Source organism: Schistocerca gregaria, chromosome 5, assembly GCF_023897955.1.
Source record: "Schistocerca gregaria isolate iqSchGreg1 chromosome 5, iqSchGreg1.2, whole genome shotgun sequence".
Lineage (NCBI taxonomy): Eukaryota > Metazoa > Arthropoda > Insecta > Orthoptera > Acrididae > Schistocerca > Schistocerca gregaria.
In genome coordinates, this window is record NC_064924.1 from 147,550,953 (window position 1) to 147,565,783 (window position 14,831).

Here is a 14,831-nt window from a genome sequence, read left to right on the forward strand (position 1 = left end):
TAACAAAATATTTAAGCATATCAATAATTTTGACATATACTACAGATTTGGACCAACTGTTTTCTATGACAGTCGTTTTACTGATCTAATTGACACGTATTTTATAATACTAAATGTGCTTCTTTTATTTACATGTTTTCTGTCTTTGGCTATTGTGGGGGTAATATTTATTTTATTTTATCGTTTTGGATCTTTAGAGAACTTTTCTTTCGCGTCATTTTACACAGATTTATTTTAAGGTAAATGTATTATTTTTTATAGAAATATTTCGTTAATACTGAGTACTACATGGAGATTTTCATGAAAGTATTGTCCAAGTTTATGACCAGGATCTTCGGCAGTAATGTACAATCCATGCATGTGATCGCTTAAGCTGTTTGTTCTAAGCACTGGAGGCCATATTGTGGCAGTCAGTCCTTGCGACTTCCAAGTCACCAGACATCCGCTGCCTTCTCAGCATTCCGTCCTCTGCCATGGCGTCTGTGGTGGGCCTCGCTGCAGTGCAACTACCGATACTGGCAAGCCATTGCCATAGCAGCAAAATATAGCTGCCTCTACTGCAGCGAGTATATAAAAATGCCGACAGGGGTCAGTCTGCACACGAAAGCGATTACAGGATGCCTTTTGTTTCTTTTACTTAAATTAATTATGATAGGATTAGACACATAAAATTTGATGTAAGTAATTTTTGTATTTATTTCTACCTATTCTTCTTATAAATTCGACTAAAGCATGAGTGCTTGAGAGTGTATGAGAGTACATTTGCTAGTCTAATGAACACTTCAAAAATAACATTGATAATTGCTTTACAGACAGCTCTGACCATCGTCATTAAACAAAATCAAGACTGACCTTACATTTACAAAGAAATGATAAACATAAAATTCAAAGTAAAATTTCCCAACAAGGAATAAAGCTGTACAATAAGTTGCCGTAGGACGTTAAATAAATTAAAAATGCAGTTAAAATATATGTTTTAAGAAATACATTGCAGGCATTGAAGGATTACTTAGATATCACAGGGTTTGGGTTTGGTAAAAAATGTAAGTAAGTAGTATAAATAACAATAACATCTATCATTCCACCTGATTGGTGCAGTGGTAGCATACTGGGCTCGCATTCGGGAGGACGACGGTTCAATCCCGCGTCTGGCCATTCTGATTTAGGTTTTCCGTATTCCCTAAATCGCTTCAGGCAAATGCTGGGATGGTTCCATTGAAAGGGCACGGCCGACTTCCTTCTCCATCCGTCCCTAATCCGATGAGACCAATGACATCGCGGTTTGGTCTCTTCCCCCAAACAGACCAACCCAATCCAATCCACCTGATAATTTCCTACTACATTTTACTTCCATTTTTCTTTTCTGAAGAATATTACTCCCAAAGCTATTCAGGGCATAATGCTAACATCTTATCCTCTTTCCAAGCTCAGAGTGTAGAGGGAGGCTGAATCATTTTTCAGCCTAGAAAATAGGCAGTTGCCACACACAAACTGATCCAGACGTCAGCTGATAATGTAGTGTCATGAAACAATGTGTGTGTGTGTGTGTGTGTGTGTGTGTGTGTGTGTGTGTGTGTGTGTGTGTAGTGACTGGGAGTAAGGAATGGATGAACACTGTTACGACATCGCTTTACATTACTCTTTAAGTTATTTGTAAAACGGTATTGTATACTAGGGGTAAACCAAATGGGGTAAAATTGCTTTGATCAGGGTGGTCTTGTATTCCGTATGGTGGAGGCTCCAGTCAAAATACAACCATCCTGATCTATACTTTGTGTGATTTCCCTAAATTACTTCAGGCAAAGTTCCTGCTATAAGGTCATGGCCGACCACATTTCCCATCCCTGTCATACTGGACCAATAAGTATGCAAATGTCTGTGTATGCGAACTACTTTGTTTTTGTTGTTCTTAAATTGTAATACAAAAACAGGTCCCGTTAAAGAGATGTCCAATATTCTTGTCAAAGAGATCTATAGAGGAATGAAACTATTATTATTACTCCAGAGAAATGCCTACAGGAATGACTTCCTAAATTCCTTTTAGCCGCTAGCAGATTCCTCTTTTTCAGAAATGCTCTTCTTGCTGTTGCCCGAAGACGTTTCATATACTCTTTACTTCGTCCATCATCGGTTATTTGAATGTCCAGATAGCAAAATTATTACTTTAATTGTATCATTTCTTAATTTAAATCCGTCAGCATATCCTAATTAACTCGACTACATTCCAAAACTTTTGTTTTTCTTTTGTAATCTGTTTTCCAAACACTATATTTTTTATTTTATAAAATGAGTATTAGTAAGAGTAAGAAAAAGGTAAATCAAAGCATCAATGAAATCACTTAATGCTTGGAGAACTACATTAGGAAACGAGACACTAAAAGTAGTGGAGCAGCAAACCAACTAACAACAAAAACAAAGATGACATAAAATGCAGACTGCTAACGCAAATTTATGCTTTTTCGTAAAAAAGAAACAATTTAAAACAAATTTGTTAACATCTATAATCAATTGAAGTCAGAAAAGAATTTTTCAAAGTATTTCTCCGCAATGTAGTTTTATAGGGAAGTTAAACGTGCGCTGTGATCGGTACACACAAGATTCACACATAGCGATACAGGAGAATGCTGAATATAACATTGGTAGTAACTGATGTAGAGCTGTTGGATCGGAAAGGATTAAAGTTGGCTCTATTTTTTATATAAGTGACTGTTGACTCAAAAATAACCTGATGGTTCGGTACACTAAAAGCAGAAACGTCTTTGGGCGCGAGACACACGTGCGTTACTTGATTTTGTTTGGTTAAGTTTGTCAGCAAATGTGTCGAAAGCTCTCTATTGGTCAGAAGCGCCAGATAACTCTGGTGTAAGCGCAAACTTACCTTGGAACTGGGCAAGAGAGGGGAGGACCAGATTCAGGCGGCCTGTGCTACAAACTGTGGGTAACGATAAACGCTTACTAATATTCAATATGTTCCTAAACGCCTTTGATCATTCTTGTTATGACTGGTATCAGAAAAAATTAAAAACATTATTCTGTGTGTATTAGGGCTGTTGAATTTGTGTGACTTGCTTTTCGCGCGTACCGTGATTGAAACTTAACGTAGACATGTGTACTGCCCTTCACGGGAGTTCGAGGGAGGGGGAAGAAAGGGCAGGGAAGGGAAGGAACTAATGATACCAGCTGCATTGGGACTTTGTGCGGAAACAGCTGCGAAGAGAGAAAATGTGTGCCGGACACAGGATCTCCGAAAGAACAGACACCATGCTGTCATATAATTGATTCGCCTTCATAGGCAAGTAATCCATAACATCCGATGCAGATGCACTTTTACTTTCGACCAGCGGCAGGAACCTAAAATTAGTTGTATGGACGACATGGATGGGGACTGCAGATAGATGGCGCTAAGTGGGAATGTGGATCGGTCTGGGAACGTTCCGAGATAGTCCGCGCATTTGTGATCCACACGGTCTAGTGAAGATGGTTCCGCTTTGCGCGTCGAGCGAGCAGTTTGTCCCTACTTCCGCCTGTCTAGCGGCGCTGCTTGTGTCAAACTTTTGTGTTGTCAATCTTGTGTGCCTGTCGGCCGGTGTCGGATAGCTCTTGCCTAGCAGAGTTCGTTGTTGCTTTGTTCTCTGCCTGCGCCATGATCTCTGTCGAGTTTCTTAAGAACATTGCTCGTCGGGGTACCGTTTGTTTCAGTTTGACAACAGTACGAGTCATGTGCAACCGGGCTCTCTCGTAATTGGTTGATACAGGGTGTTTCAAAAATGACCGGTATATTTGAAACGGCAATACAAACTAAATGAGCAGCGATAGAAATACACCGTTTGTTGCAATATGCTTGGGACAACAGTACATTTTCAGGCAGACAAACTTTCGAAATTACAGTAGTTAAAACTGTCAACAACAGATGGCGCTGCGGTCTGCGAAACACTATAGTACGATATTTTTCACATATCCACCATGCGTAGCAATAATATGGCGTAGTCTGTGAATGAAATTACCCGAAACTTTTGACAACGTGTCTGGCGGAATGGCTTCACATGCAGATGAGATGTGCTGCTTCAGCTGTTCAATTGTTTCTGGGTTCTGGCGGTACACCTGGTCTTTCAAGTGTCCCAACAGAAAGAAGTCACAAGGGTTCATCTCTGGCGAGTAGGGAGGCCAATCCACGCCGCCTCCTGTATGTTTCGGATAGCCCAAAGCAATCACACGATCATCGAAATATTCATTCAGGAAATTAAAAACGTCGGCCGAGCGATGTGGCCGGGCACCATCTTGCGTAAACCACGAGGTGTTCGCAGTGTCGTTTAAGGCAGTTTGTACCGCCACAAATTCACGAAGAATGTCCAAATAGCGTGATGCAGTAATCGTTTCGGATCTGAAAAATGGGCCAATGATTCCTTTGGAAGAAACGGCGGCCCAGACCAATACTTTTTGAGTATGCAGGGAAGATGGGAATGCAACATGGGGCTTTTCGGTTCCCCATATGCGCCAGTTCTGTTTATTGACGAAGCTGTCCAGGTAAAAATAAGCTTCGTCAGTAAACCAAATGCTGCCCACATGCATATCGCCGTCACCAATCCTGTGCACTATATCGTTAGCGAATGTCTCTCGTGCAGCAAAGGTAGCGGCGCTGATGGGTTGCCGCGTTTGAATTTTGTATGGATAGAGGTGTAAACTCTGGCGCATGAGACGATACATGGACTTTGGCGTCATTTGGACCGCAGCTGCAACACGGCGACCAGAAACCCGAGGCCGCTGTTGGATCACCTGCTGCACTAGCTGCGCGTTGCCCTCTGTGGTTGCCGTACGCGGTCGCCCTACCTTTCCAGCACGTTCATCCGTCACGTTCCCAGTCCGTTGAAATTTTTCAAACAGATCCTTTATTGTATCGCTTTTCGGTCCTTTGGTTACATTAAACCTCCGTTGCAAACTTCGTCTTGTTGCAACAACACTGTGTTCTAGGCGGTGGAATTCCAACACCAGAAAAATCCTCTGTTCTAAGGAATAAACCATGTTGTCCACAGCACACTTGCACGTTGTGAACAGCACACGCTTACAGCAGAAAGACGACGTACAGAATGGCGCACCCACAGACTGCGTTGTCTTCTATATCTTTCACATCACTTGCAGCGCCATCTGTTGTTGAAAATTGTAACTACTGTAATTTCGAAAGTTTGTCCGCCTGAAAATGTACTGTTGTCCCAAGCATATTGCAACAAACGGTGTATTTCTATCGGTGCTCGTTTAGTTTTTATTGTCGTTTCAAATATACCGGTCATTTTTGAAACACCCTGTATGATTCGAGTTATATCTGGTCAAGCAGATACTGCTTATTTTGATTCTCATTTGTACGCATTCTTTGTGGAGTTTCAAAATCCCTTGAAAGAAAACGGCGTTTATCCTCCTGGTTCTCAGGCTGTGTTTGCACATCTAGACGGTTCCATTACTCCAGTCGTTGCAAATGCGGCGATCTGGCACATTCCGGTTAGAGTCGCTTCTTAAGGCTGCGTTGCTTCGTGATGGTGTCGTTCCACATTCCGGCGGAAACTCTGGTCTGCTCAGCATCGCTTACGGTTTACTGTGATATCCGAACCGTAGAAAAGTGTGTTCAAAAGAATGTTCCTTCACATCTGAAGGTTTGTGGTTACCGGATTCATGTTACTTATGTAGGGCAATGTCATCGTCGTCGTCGTCGTCTTCCCCTTCCCCTTCCCCCTTCCCCTCCCTCGTGTTATTGTTTAAAAGTCATCCTATGAAAAAGTCGTCTGCTGGCATTAGCAGAATTAGTGTCTTCGCAGTCTACTGTCAGTACTTCTCCAGCTTTCGAGAATGTTGGGGAGACATTACCCCCCCACTCAGTGCGACTTTCAGCCGTTACCAGTACATTCAGGTGTGGCCCTGTTGGAGTTACGGCGCCGTCGCCGGCAGCACAAATTAGACGCCGGCGGACTCAGGATGGTAACGATACTGAAGTCACCCCTCTCCAATCTCACCTCTCCCAGAAAGTGATGTTGGAGCGTGCTTCTTCCAGTGGTGACGCTGTGAATACTGACGATAATTACGATTCTAGTTTCGCCAGGGGTGATGAGGCTGTTGATTATGAAATAAATTTTGCATCTGTGCCCTCTCCTCCACACGTAGGAACGTCTGTTGCGGTGGGTTCCGATGCTTTAACGGAAGCATCGTCTACTGTTCTATCTTTCCAGTGTTTTAATGAACTGTCACCTCTTCCTCAGACTAATAAAACGAAGCAACAGGTTACTGCGGATTCTCTTCCGGTTACTCAGGGGATGCAGCAAGCTTCCGACGCTGGATTGCTTGTCTGTTCTTTACCTGATGACGATTATCGTCGCTCCTGATTGTGTTTCTCGCATTCCGTTGAGTGATACCTCCTCCCTGCAGCGGACCTCGTTGAGTCCCTACACCTCCGTGTCAAGACGCCATGTTGTTACGGAGTGGTGTGAAGCAATGTTTCCAACGTGAGCGTTCAGTGTCACGACGAAAAAACGAAACATGGTATCTGAACCTTCCATGAAGAGATTTTACAATTGTACCTTCGTCTCTGCTGTCTATCAGTGCTGTGGAGAGCGGAACGTGATCCGTACACTTTCTCTAGTTCTACTTTCATACCTTATATGTGCTAGCTAATGCAGACATATACGCTGTTTCCCCTAAATGTTATCACTATATAATCTCCATTACGGCTTGCTGCGTTACGACAATTTGATTCGCAAGCTGACGTGTGTTTTCAAGAAGTGTTATTTGATCTGTTTTGGCTCCTTGTGTATTCCATGTGTTTTAATGTTGCGCCGGAGAGTTCTACTGGCGTGGCCGTGTTTTATAGGGACGGTATTCCGACGACAGACTTTGAAACACTGGACGACGGTCGCTTTTTTTATCTCACCTTAATTCTTCTTTATGCTCCATCTGGATCTGGTCGTAAATATGATCCTTCGAGCTTTTTAAGGAAAATAGTATTTATTTACTTCATCAAAATCCGCGAAACATTTTAATGGGGGAAGGTTGCAACTTACATCCATTAGATAGGACTCCCAGCTATCACAGCTACTGTTGTGAACTTAAAGATTTAGTGGCGTCCTTGAATCACAGGATGCTTGGATCTGCAGGTAACCCACATTAGTGCGTTTTACATATTTTAAAGATATTTCTGATAGCCGACTAGGCAGTTTTGATTTGTCTCCTCCCGTTTATAGTCAACTCTTTCCAACTGATGTATTCCTTTTCAGATTAACTGACCACTGTTGTGTTCCACTGACTTTTAATTGTGTCACACAGTGAGTACACCTTACTCGACGTTTTCCGAAGCTAAACATTTTACATCTGTCGGAACTCCTCTGAATGATATTATTGCTGCCGTTTGGGGGCGGACAATCCGTTCGCAAGAGCGTGATTCCTCAGTTATGGAATGGTGGGTTGCTATTGCCAAACCTCGATTTCGTACTGCATTCATGCGCTTTTTTAAGCGGCTGAAACGAGGACGACGCGGGAATTAAATTATGCTGTTCTCCGTGTTCTTTATAATAGTGCTCGAGAGGCTTCTTTAAGAATTATGGAAGTTGGCCACGTGTAGGCCAAACTCATGCAACTCAATAGACTACAATTTGATTTAGTTTGCGATCCTAGTCACGTTCGGTTCTCCAGGATGAGTTGGCATCTCTGTATCACCCAATTCGGCTTCGAATGCGATCTCGAAGTACTTGTCTCACTACCATCTATTCTATAGATGGTCATGACTGGTCGTCCCAACCTGATACTAAAGCGTGAACGTTTCCGTTATTTTTTCCAATGTTTACATTGTAGTGGCATCAAATTGTATACCGGCTGCTGATTTTACTTCGCTCCTTGGTAGTGTTGTTACTCTAGCTCTTCATGAGTTGCTTTTGGCAGCTTTTCGCCATGGTGGGTGTCTGAGGTTGTAGTTTGCTCTCTTTCCCGCAAATCACCGGGTTTGGATGGGCTTACCAAAGAATTTTATGTTCTGTTTTGGGAATGAAGTGGTGCGAGGGATACACATCCTGATCTCCTTTCAGGTCGGAGAAATTCTTACAACTCTCAGAAACGCGGAACGTCTGTCAGGGGATTAGGTCCGACGGATAATGCTGCTCAATTTTGATTATAAACTCTTATCGCGGGCGATCAGGAGCCGCTTGTCGGTTTTCTTTCCTGGCACTGTCGTGCGTTGTCAGCTTTGTCTCCCGGGTCGTACTCTCCTGACTCCCGTTGATGAACGTCGTGGTCTTATCTCGACTGCTGAACTTTTACTTTTACTTGATTTCAATCATGCGTTTGACAAAGTTATTAATGATTTCCTGTGGCGAGTGCACGGTCGTGCGTTGTCAGCTTTGTCTCCCGGGTCGTACTCTCCTGACTCCCGTTGATGAACGTCGTGGTCTTATCTCGACTGCTGAACTTTTACTTTTACTTGATTTCAATCATGCGTTTGACAAAGTTATTAATGATTTCCTGTGGCGAGTGTCGCCGGCTGTTGTTCTTAATGGTCCCGTACGACGGATGTTATCCTCTCTAATCTCTGGTATTCAGGCATATATTGACGTCAATGGTCGTCTTACTCTCCCCCATAGAAGTGTGTCGAGGTGTCTTGCAGGTGAGTCCCCTTTCTACGTCATTACTCGTGCTATTTCTGGAACCCTTACCGTTGTCTATAGCTGCTCGATTAGACTGGGCGAAAGGTTCGCTCCAACTTTCTTACGACGTCTTTCATAAATGGTTTTTCGTAAGAAATCAATTTTCTCATCCATAATGTAAAGTAACAGAGAAAATTAATGGAGAGACATTTTTTCTTAAAGAAAGATGTAATTTATACATCACATTATTTACTGCATCCTTTTTCTTAGAGACGGTTCTAATCACCGATGTCATGCATACGATACTGCCTTTTGTTGAACATAACGGATAGTACAAGAGCTAGATTTTATGCTGGCTGTAGCGTACTTAGCAATGACATAATACCCTCCGCCACACACCGTTAGGTGGCTTGCGGAGTATGGATGTAGATTAGCCAAACGATGTTTCTAACACGAATTTTTGTGTTCAGTTTAATAATTTTCATTCTGATCCCTCTAAATGTCTTAAACTCTCAAGGTGAAGGACTGGACAAGGAATTTAAAATTTTAGAAGGAATTCTATAATTGGAGCAAAGAAGCGATCGATGTGACATGGTAAAAGGCAAGTAAATAAAGTCTCTATGGTGTTTTCAGATTCTAATTCATTAGAAACCGGTTTGTGCCCTTTCCTCAGACTAGCTTCAGGCTGTTCTCCATTTATAATACATATTCAGTATAGAGGGGTGAAAATAGGCTAAACAATGTCTAAAACATAAGCTACAATAATTAAAAAGTAAGATGATACCCATTATAGCTTCTAGTGACGACGAACGGAGCAGAATCCATAGAAGTAAGGATATCACTGCTGAATAAGGCAGTTTTGGTCGAGTTTATGTACTGCAAGCTCCGCCTATCACCTACAGCATTAAATCAGTGACAACCAATCACGCTTGAGATATGCTACACTGACTGGTGTAACAGAATTTGTAAGAAAAATGGATACAGAAACAAATACAAAAATTACATACATAAAATTTTACGTGTCTAATCCTATCATAATTAATTTAATTAAGATAAAAGAAATGGTAGGCATGCTGTAATCGATATTGAGTGCAGACTGCCCCTTGTGGGCATCTGTATGTACTCGCTGCAGGAGAGACCGCTATATTTGGTTGCTGCAGCAATGGGTTAACAATATGGAAGTCGCCAAGAATGACTGCCATATGGCCTTCGGTGGTCTGAATAAACAGCTTAAGTGATCACTTGCATTGATTGTACATTATTGTCAGAGATCCTAGTTATAAACTTGGACGCTTAAGCGGTTTATTCTGACCACTGGAGGCCGTATTGTGACAGCCAGTCTCCGCTACTGTCCTCGAGCAAAAGTGAATCACGAAGATCGACTTTCAAGCCAACAGACATCCACTGCCCCTCATCGTTTCGTCCTCTGCCATGTTATCTGTGGTCGGCCTCGCTGCCGTGCAACTATCGATAAAGGAAAGCACTGCTATAGCAAGCGAATATAGCTGTCTCTGCTGCAGCGAGTACTTACAAATGACCATTAGGGCAGTCTGCACACAATAGCGATTACAGCATTAATTATGATAGTATAACACATGTAACATTTTATGTATGTAATTTCTGTATTTGTTTCTGTATCTATTTTTCTTATAAATTCGACTAAAACAGTCAATGTAGCATATCTCACTCGCGATTGGTTGTTAATGATATAACGCTGAAAGCGATGGGTGGAGCTTACGATGTATAATGTCAACTAAAGCTGCCTTATTCAGCACTGACGTCCTTGCTTTTTCAGACTGTGCTCCCTCTGCCGCCACCAGCAGCCATAATGGGTATAACATCGTACTTTTTAATTACTGTAGCTTGTATTTTAGACGTTGTTTAGCAATATTTTCACCCCTCTATACTGAATATGTATTATTACTGTATTGAAACGGGGGAAAGCCTGAAGATGATCGGAGGAAAGGGCAAAAACCGGATGCTAATGAATAATAATATGAAAACACGACCGAGATAGTTTTTATTCGATTTTTAGCATTTTATACCGATCGCTGTTTTGTTCCAATTACAGAATGCTTTCTAAAAGTTTTTTTACTGTTTTGGCTCTCTTCTGCTGTTTGTAAATTGTGTTCATAATTTGTGCATTTGTTCGCCAGAGAAGAATGCCATAGCTAAGAACTGAGTGTGCATATGAATAGTATGTAAGCAACAGACACTGATACACATTGGTTTTAGGCCTCTGAGGACATGAGCTGTTAAGACCACATTTTGTTTGCAAGTACAATTTCGTTATCTTTGTACGTTCACAGCACTTTTAACAGAGAATCATTATTCATTTCTAGAAATTCTGCACTTCTTACACAGTCTTTGGAGGCTCCATGTACATTTAATATCACGGTGTCAGTTATTCTCTTCGGACTAAAATTAATGGCGCTAGGTTTCTTTATGTTCATTTTCATTCTGTTACTTATTGACCAACTGTGAACTTCCTTGAGGGTTAGGGTTCCTTTTCCTTTCTCTGCAAGATGTGCTCTTGTTCTCTTATTGATGTAACATTTCTGTCATCAGGAAAGGTAACAAAGGCAATTTGTTCTCCATGATTAACACTAATGCTGCCCCGAGAACCTCCTATCTTAGTATATTTTGGTACTGACAAATGTGTTACTAGAAGTTGACATTCATTTGAGTCATGTGTTATTTTTACGCTTTGGACCTTATCTGCTAGATATGATGGGAACCAATCATTAACTACCCCTGCAATTCCTTACGCTTCTAGCTTATCTTAGAATTGTGTTCTCAGCAGTAGCAGAAGCTTTAGAAAGATCTAAAAATATACCAGCGACAGAGTCATCTTTGTCAAGAGCATGAAACACCACTTTGTGACTTTTACTATGGCTGTTTCCCCACTTCTACCACTTGCGACACCAAACTATGATTCATTTAGGTTGTATCCATTCAGGTAATTCATCAATCTGTCTTTCATAATTGGTAATATTATTTTTGAGTATATTAACAGCAGGGAAATGAGTCAGTTATTTTTTATGTTTTCTGAACTGCATTTCCTTAGCAGAGGTTCAACTCTCACCTATTTCAAATCCTCTTGAAATTTCCCTGATGTGAAGGATTCATTTACGGGGTTTTTAAGGGAGCTTAGCCGGGGTCTATGGGTAGCGTCTTTGATTCATAATCAAAATGTCTTCGGTCCCGGGTTCGGTCCCCGCCACTGCCTAAAATTTGATAAATAATCAGCATTGGCGGTCGAAGACTTCCGGCATAAGAAGACAGCCTCTTTCTGCCAACGGCCTTGTCAAAGAGGGCGGAGGAGGGGATAGAGGTTCAGGGCACTCTCTTGTCCTAGGGGTGGAAAATTGCGCCTAAAGGCGGAAGAATCAGCAATGATCAACGACACGAGGATGCAGAAGGCAATGGAAACCACTGCATTAAAGACACATAACGTGTATCTGCAGGACATGTGGCCTGTAGTTGAAGAAGTGTCATGATGATCTCTCCATTGGCAAAAGATTCCGGAATAGTCCCCAATTCGGATCTCCGGGAGGGGACTGCCAAGGGGGAGGTTACCATGAGAAAAAGATTGAATAACCAACGAAAAGATAATGTTCTACTAGTCGGGGCGTGGAATGTCAGAAGCTTGAACGTGGTAGGGAGACTAGAAAATCTGAAAAGGGAAATGCAAAGGCTCAATCTAGATATAGTAGGGGTCAGTGAAGTGAAGTGGAAGGAAGACAAGGATTTCTGGTCAGATGAGTATCGGGTAATATCAACAGCAGCGGACAATGGTATAACATGGGTAGGATTCTTTATGAATAGGAAGGTAGGACAGAGGGTGTGTTACTGTGAACAGTTTAGTGACCGGGTTGTTCTAATCAGAATCGACAGCAGACCAACACCGACAACGATAGTTCAGGTATACATGCCGACGTCGCAAGCTGAAGATGAACAGATAGAGAAAGTGTATGAGGATATTGAAAGGGTAATGCAGTATGTAAAGGGGGACGAAAATCTAATAGTCATGGGCGACTGGAATGCAGTTGTAGGGGAAGGAGTAGAAGAAAAGGTTACAGGAGAATATGGGCTTGGGACAAGGAATGAAAGAGGAGAAAGACTAATTGAGTTCTGTAACAAGTTTCAGCTAGCAATAGCGAATACCCTGTTCAAGAATAACAAGATGAGGAGGTATACTTGGGAAAGGGTGGGAGATACGGGAAGATTTCAATTAGATTACATCATGGTCAGCCAGAGATTCCGAAATCAGATACTGGATTGTAAGGCGTACCCAGGAGCAGATATAGACTCAGATCACAATATAATAGTGATGAAGAGTAGGCTGAAGTTCAAGACATTAGTCAGGGAGAATCAATACGCAAAGAAGTGGGATACGGAAGTTCTAACGCTATAGATTCAGCATAATGGAATAGCGCAGTAGGCAGCACAGTTGAAGAGGAATGGACATCTCTATAATGGCCATCACAGAAGTTAGGAAGGAAAACATAGGTACAAAGAAGGTAGCTGCAAAGAAACCATGGGTAACAGAACAATACTTCAGTTGATTGATGAAAGGAAGAAGTACAAACACGTTCCGGAAAAATCAGGAATACAGAAATACAAGTCGCTGAGGAATGAAATAAATAGGAAGTGCAGGGAAGCTAAGAAGAAATGGCTGCAGGAAAATTGTGAAGACATCGAAAAAGATATGATTGTCGGAAGGACAGACTCAGCATACAGGAAAGTCAAAACAACCTTTGGTGACATTAAAAGCAACGGTGGTAACATTAAGAGTGCAACGTGAATTCCATTGTTAAATGCAGAGGGGAGAACAGATAGGTGGAAAGAATACATTGAAAGTCTTTATGAGGGTGAAGATTTGTCTGATGTGGTAGAAGAAGAAACAAGAGTCCATTTAGAAGAGATAGGGGATCCAGTATTAGAATCAGAATTTAAAAGAGCTTTGGAGGACTTACGGTCAAATAAAACAGAAGGGATAGATAACATTCCATCAGAATGTCTAAAATCATTAGGGGAAGTGGCAACAAAACGAGTATTCACGTTGGTGTGTAGAATATATCCACACAATTCCGAAGACGGCAAGAGCTGACAAGTGCGATAATTATCGCACAATCAGCTTAACAGCTCATGCATCGAAGCTGCTTACAAGAATAATATACAGAAGAATGGAAAAGAAAATTGAGAATGCGCTAGGTGACGATCAGTTTTGCTTTAGGAAAAGTGAAGGCACGAGAGAGGCTATTCTGACGTTACGGCTAATAATGGAAGCAAGGCTAAGGAAAAATCAAGACACGTTCATAGGATTAGTCGACCTGGAAAAAGCGTTCGGCAGTATAAAATGGTGCAAGCTCTTCGAGATTCTGAAAGAAGCAGGGGTAAGCTATAGGGAGAGACGGGTCATATACAATATGTACAACAATCAAGAGGGTATAATGAGAGTGGACGATCAAGAACGAAGTGCTCGTATTAATAAGGGTGTAAGACCAGGCTGTAGCCTTTCGCCCCTACTCTTCAATCTGTACATCGAGGAAGCAATGATTGAAATAAAAGAAAGGTTCAGGAGTGGAATTAAAATACAAGGTGAAAGGATATCAATGATACGATTCGCTGATGACACTGCTATCCTGAGTGAAAGTGAAGAAGAATTAAATGATCTGCTGAACGGAATGAACAGTCTAATGAGTACACAGTATGGTTTGAGAGTAAATCGGAGAAAGACGAAGATAATGAGAAGTAGTAGAAATGAGAACAGCGAGAAACTTAACATCAGGATTGATGGTCACGAAGTCAATGAAGTTGAGAAATTCTGCTACCTAGGCAGTAAAATAACCAATGACGGACGGAGCAAGGAAGACATCAAAAGCAGACTCGCTATGGCAAAAAAGGCATTTCTGGCCAAGAGAAGTCTACTAATATCAAATACCGGCCTTAATTTGAGGAAGAAATTTCTGAGGATGTACGTCTGGAGTACAGCAATGTATAGTAGAGAAACATGGACTGTGGGAGAAACAGAACAGAAGAGAATCGAAGCTTTTGAGATGTGGTGCTATAGACGAATGTTGAAAATTAGGTGGACTGATAAGGTAAGGAATGAGGAGGTTCTACGCAGAATCGGAGAGGAAAGGAATATGTGGAAAACACTAATTAGGAGAAGGGGCAGAATGACAGGACATCTGCTAAGACATGACGGAATGA